This window comes from Rutilus rutilus (assembly GCF_951802725.1).
Source record: "Rutilus rutilus genome assembly, chromosome: 2".
In the NCBI taxonomy this organism is placed as follows: Eukaryota; Metazoa; Chordata; class Actinopteri; order Cypriniformes; family Leuciscidae; genus Rutilus; species Rutilus rutilus.
The window spans coordinates 18,033,435-18,040,046 of record NC_140210.1 but is presented as its reverse complement, the minus strand read 5'-3'; the positions used below and the strand labels follow the sequence as shown (position 1 = coordinate 18,040,046).

Genomic DNA, 6,612 nt, shown 5'->3' with positions numbered 1-6,612 from the left:
GATGCTTCGAATCTTTTCCCGAAACATTAAGGGGAAAGCCTCAGTGCTTCATGAGGCTTCATTTGCCCATCCCTAGAAGAAGGAGGAAAGAACCGGCGAACATTCATGTAGCATATCAAAAATAAAACAAATACAAAAGGAAAGTAAAAGACAGCAGCCCCTCACGGACGACTGCTGTCACAATAAAATAAAACACAACACAAGTTCAGGCCTGTCCTCTCTCGCTCTTCACTGTCGTGAATGCTTCCTTTATGCTTCCGCTCCTCCGTGAGAGAAACGATACCGGTGCGTCGAGCAGGTGTCGCTCATCAGTAATCAAACCACCGGCCTCGTGCCGCTCTCTCACGGCCCTCTGCCTCGTCCTGCTCGGCACACCGTCATAACATTAGGCTTATTCTTGTGCATGCACTAAAACACAGACTGTTACATTCGTTGGTGGAAGTATGTGAACGTGCAGAACTGCTTGTGTTTCAGTGCATGTGGATGGAATAAAACCATCCGTAACATTGCTCTGCCGATTGTCTCTGTGCGCGTCAACTCTCAATGTACTGCACAACTGCCAGTTTGATGGTCTCGCATTAGCTACGCTCTTATTTTTGAGTAACTCGTCACATATTGACGCTTGGTCAGGACCCTTTGGCGTCACTTTTTAACGCACAGGGTACACCTTTAGCAGAATTGGGCATGGGGATGTTATCATCATGATGAAATTATATATTGGGTTAAAATTTTGCCATTATGACATGTTGGAGTGTGATTCTCAATTTAATCAGCAAGCATAATTGTATGAACATTTATTTTATTTATTTTTATTTACGCTGTTTAGACACGTTTGAACACGTAACCCAACCCCCCCCCCCCCCCCCTAAACCTACCCCTTTGTGTATGATATAAAACACAGGATGTAACAGGCATATGCTACTACAGGCACAATTTGTTCAAAAAGTACAAATATTCCAAGTGTTCTGAGGTCAAACAATTGATTTGTGTGAAGAAAAGACCCAAAAGCTATCACCGTCTCCATCCGCCGTAGATCCTATGCACACATTCAAAAATTTCCACTCGAAGAAGTGTTACGTCAGCTTTGGTAGTAAAATTGCATTGGCTCTCATGTGTCTCATGACTAAAGAGTCATGCTAAAGAGTCGGTGTATCTTTTGAATGACTACATGAATTCACAGAGTGGTGGGATCATTTCAGTGATTAAAACATTAAGATCCACTCTGTTCTTCACATAAAGATATCGTATGGCTTCAAAAGACTTGGAATGCAACATGAGTACTTTTATACTGTTTTTAGTCCGTTTTTGCAATACATATCTGTGACTGTACTTTTATTTTCTTGTTACATGTTTTTTTATTGTTTAGAAATGGGTAGGTTTAGGTTAGGAATGGGGTTAGCTGCTCCAAAATGTAAAAGTAGCCTACAAATATTTATAAAATAATGTCTACTTTTACAAATACAAAGAATTATGTGTCTTGATCTGACACATAAGGCAAACAACTTAAAGCAATGGGGTACCCAGCGCGTCGAAAAATTAAGCTAAAGGGGTACCATGTGCGTTAAAAAGTGACGCCGAGGGGTCCTGACCAAGAGTCAATATGTGACGAGTTAGGTATGAGACCGTGCTGGCCACAAATACATTTAGTTATACTAAAGTACATACACACGAATAAATTGTGCTTTTTCACTAGGAAAGTGACTGTAATTTCAATCTATTTCCAGTCTGTCACTCCACTTCATCTCTCATGTTCTTGTCTTTTCTGAGAAAACGACATGCACTGCTAAACATTGTATGATGTAGGTGAAAATAGATTAACGTTCCTTCATTGCACAATGACCTTCTCATACTGTACAACAATGTCTTTTTTAAAGCAAGAAGAACAGCCATTATGAATCTGTAACTGGGTGAGAATTACGCATGTAGTCATGTAAGAATGGAAGTGGACCAGTACTAGGACAAGGACGTAGACTATGGAGAAATATACAGAATTATGGATGAAGCCCACAAGAGCTAAGAGTCAAAATAAATCATGATAGTTTCCATAGGATAGATTAAGAGGAACGTGATTTAGTAAGAGATTCTGATAAATTAGACAGAGTTCCTGCTGTGAGCTGAATTGTAAAATGACCAAGAGGTCATAGTACACAAATGCATGCTCAATTTACAAATGAAATCCATAACTGAACTCAAATAGATGTACTGTATCACAGAACATAAATAAACATTAAATTAATATTACCATATAGAATGGTGGGTTACAGTGTAACCGTGGTTCTCTGAGTGAGAGACTATCTCTCCATTATCTCTACATATTGCATATGTATGGGACTATGACACCAGAGATGGCATGTGACATGGACACTTTGGTGAGACACTCTGGACTATTGCATGTGCAGCAGAGCCTATAGGCTTGTTCGACTTCATGCAGCTCTGCGCAGACCGATCGGTGGCTGACACGAAGCAGTGCATGCTGGTTAGAAATTTTGTCAGACTTGATACAGCGCCGATGCCACGTGACTGTGACGTACAGTATGCCATCAAAGTACCGCAAGAGCGATTCGAGAGCAGTCGGAGGACTCAGCCAGCGCAGTTTCTCCACAGCGGCTACACTAGCTCTGACGACACAACTGTTCCACGATTGGCCAAATCCACCGCATGACAACGATCACGTGTTTCATGTTTATTCTCACACCTTCAGTTCCACTAATGCTCATAAATCAGTAAAATCTCTTTTCATTAGCCACGATGTTATATTGTGTCATGTTTATCAAAATAAAACTGATAAAAAATGAAGACTCCACTTCATTGATAGTATAGGCTTATGTTAAAGGGGTCATGAACTGGATTGTTTTATTATTTTATAATGTTTCCTGGGGTGCCCTTATAATGTTAGTATGATTTTTACATCAAAAATTGTCATAATTTATAAATAAAAGCCATTTTTCCAAGCCTGATTTCAGCCTCAGATTTGAACGCTCCGTTTTAAGGGGCGTGTCTGCTGTGAGACTGCAGTGCAAACGCCCACTGCTGTGATTGGCTGACATGCTTGCATATGAAATAGCTAGTATTACATGAACTCTCTCGAAAACTTTTACTACGTTTTTACTATTACAGCTATCGAGATTAACAAATCGTGAAAAGTATCGTTTAAAGCATTATATTTAAATCTATTACATCGCATGAAAGGTTGCAGCATGATGAGCACTGACTGAGCAGATGACAGACCCCAGCTGGCATTTTAACGTAGTGTCAGCGTTGAATCAACGTCAGGTGTCAGTGTTGGATAACCGTTGGATTTTGTTTAGATTTTGCAAATCTAATCAACGTTGAAATAGCAACGTCATTCCAACGTCAATCTAATCAACGTTGAAATAGCAACGTCATTCCAACGTCAATCTAATCAACGTTGAAATAGCAACGTCATTCCAACGTCACGTTTCTCAACATAGGTGAATTCGCCAACGTTGAATCAATATTGATTTTGGCTTAGTTTTTGCAAATCCAATCAACGTTGAAATAGCAACGTCATTCCAACGTCAATCTAATCAACATTGAAATAGCAACGTCATTCCAACGTCACGTTTCTCAACATAGGTGAATTCGCCAACGTTGAATCAATATTGATTTTAGTTTAGATTTTGCAAATCTAATCAACGTTCAAATAGCAACGTCATTACAACGTCACGTTTCTCAACATAGGTGAATTTGCCAACGTTGAATCAATATTGATTTTAGTTTAGATTTTGCAAATCTAATCAACGCTGAAATAGCAACGTCATTCCAACGTCACGTTTCTCAACATAGGTGAATTTGCCAACGTTGAATCAATATTGATTTTAGTTTAGATTTTGCAAATCTAATCAACGTTGAAATAGCAACGTCATTACAACGTCACGTTTCTCAACATAGGTGAATTTGCCAACGTTGAATCAATATTGATTTTAGTTTAGATTTTGCAAATCTAATCAACGCTGAAATAGCAACGTCATTACAACGTCACGTTTCTCAACATGGGTGAATTCGACAACATTGAATCAATATTGATTTTGGTTTAGTTTTTGCAAATCCAATCAACGTTGAAATTTCAACGTCACTGTAAAGTCCTGCTTTTCAACATAGTTTTTGTTAAAACTGTTTTCACTAAAGTATTGATGTGTTCAACAATAACACTAAACACCTTGAAATGGATACATAAACACTAAGTTTGCGGACACGCACAGTCAGCTAGGAAGAAGCCAATTGGTCGAAGCAAGACCAGGAAGAAGATTAATAAAGACATTTCACTGACGTAAGAAACATGCTTTATTGCATGGCTGCAAGTGTGCCAACATTTCACACAACATCATTTTACACATGTGTTGAACTTTAACCTTTAGAAAAACGGACCAAACATTGGGCAACATTGAACACGGCTGGTTAAATCTTCCCTTCTTGTTACTTCTTTCTGCCACCGCCACCTATCCTCTCTGGTGCATATTTCAAGTATTTGGCTATGTATTCGTCTACTTTTGTTGTAGTTGTATCAAATGAGCTCAAGACACCGTCTGATGAGAGGGGGAAAAACAGATCAGTATTAGCAAACGTTAACCTCTCAAATTAAAATATTTTGCAAATATCAACTTTTGTGGAATTGCCAATGTTTCAAGTATATAAATTAGTATTGATCAATGTGCAAGGTCATTGATAATCATGTGCTTGGGCAAGCAACAAAAGGCAGTTGGTAGTAACCAGTGCTGCCGGTAGAGAAGTTAGTCTAGAGCCCAGAATGGAGTACTATATATAATATTAGAGCATGCTCTGTAGAGTCCTCCAACTAAAATGATTTCTTCATTTCTTATGAATTATTATTCTGCTTACTATATTCAATTATTTAAAACACTGTTACAAAACTACTATGTTAAAGCAAAATTACCACAGATTATCTTGTAGAGACAGGTCTTCATGAAGGCAACCTTCCCACTTCTTCCTCTGAGGCTCATTATGGCCATCATTTTTTTTGTCATAGTTCTGCCATGGTTAAACAGATTTATATTAGAATATTATATTGCAATCAAGTTCATTATGAAAATGTAGCAGAGAGTGAGTAAGTGGGTGTGTGGGGGGAGTGCATGACAGTATATGACAGGGAACATCACTGTAAACTAATGCAAAAAAGGAACATAAAGTTACTTACGCAGCCATTGACTTCTTCACATGGTCTGCAGCATCAACGCCTCCCAACGTCTTCAGATGTTTACTCTGAAAAGAACAAGAAACAAGAAATTAAAATTATAACCAGAAAAAGTGGTCAGTAGAGTCCAGACCTCCACAAAGCAGGCACATGATGAGGACGAGGAGTTTGTAGTGGTCACCAAAGTGAACAAGCCAATTGTCATAATGAAACTTTGCCAGCACTTTACAAGATTAATTATTTAAAACTTACCAGTTCTGCTCCCTCATTCTTGTCCTCCAAGCGATTCTCTAAAGCTTCAAGCTCTTCTTCAGTCTTTGCCGGCTTCACTTCATAACTTGTTCCAGCAGATGAGGTGGCAACATGAATTGTATCCTTGATTTCGACAAGGAGCTGAAGAACTCTCTTCTGGAATTCTAGCCAAAAAAAGAAGCGATTGATTATTATTTTTATAATGTATTGAGTATGCTCTACACCACAAGATCCAAGTTTTTTCATTTGCCCAATAAAAATGCACTGCAAAAACTCAATTTTACCAAGAATATTTATGATATTTCTAGTCAAATGTCTATTTTCTATTCAAAATAATCTCATACATTAAAAAGTAACTTGTATTTAGACAATTTTCACTTGTTTCATGCAAATTTTCACAAAATAAATAGAAAAATTTGCCAGTGGAGCAATTTTTAATTTTGTTCTAGTTGATCAAACGCAGCACATTGACACACTTTCCATCCACAAACTTTAAAAATAAGGTTGAGATTTCACATTCAATTCTCATTCAATTTTGCATTTTGTCATCTCCATTTTTTGTGATACATCTGGGAGTGTAAAATATAAAAACTAAATATTTTTAAGCCTAAATTTTTTATAAAGAAAATCATTTAATTTTAAAATAAGTCATAAAAACATTCAATCAAATGAGGGCTGTGCTCATCATTTTTTAAATAATATCTTCCACATCAACTTGTATTTAAATTTTACAAAAATGTAAATGATTTTTGTTTTAAGGGTTAAATTACTTTCAGATTCAAATATATGGTTGGGTTAGGTATGGGGACAACACCCATTGAAGGAGAATTTCAAGTCGTGTTCTTCCAAATCTCTGGAAAAGAGAAGGAAGAAGAATGTGAAATCTCAACCTTATTTTTTAAAGTTTGTGGATGGAAAGTGTGTCAATGTGCCGCGTTCGACCATCAGAGACATCCCTAACACTAGCACACACACTCCCTCACACACAACGGCGGTTCGCGGTTAAACTAGTCTGCGCATGCGTGCGCGCGCACACACACACACACAGAGAGAACGGCGGTTGGCGGTTAGCTAGCACACAACGGCGGTTCGCGGTAAAACTAGTCTCTGCCCATACACACAATATTAATTAACACAATACGTATTAATATATGTGACAGAGTCAGGCACACACAACATTTATTTAG

The 6,612-nt window shown here is 37.9% G+C and overlaps 1 long non-coding RNA gene across 1 annotated transcript; it reads right to left on the bottom strand.

Moving 5' to 3' along the window:
- Nucleotides 1-4,113: 4,113 nt before the first annotated feature.
- LOC311281579 lies at nt 4,114-5,585 on the bottom strand. Its single transcript, XR_014625819.1, has 4 exons — nt 5,426-5,585; nt 5,177-5,241; nt 4,916-5,010; nt 4,114-4,547 (listed from the first exon to the last, which is right to left on the bottom strand). It is a non-coding gene; the product is annotated as an uncharacterized lncRNA (long non-coding RNA).
- Nucleotides 5,586-6,612: the final 1,027 nt, after the last annotated feature.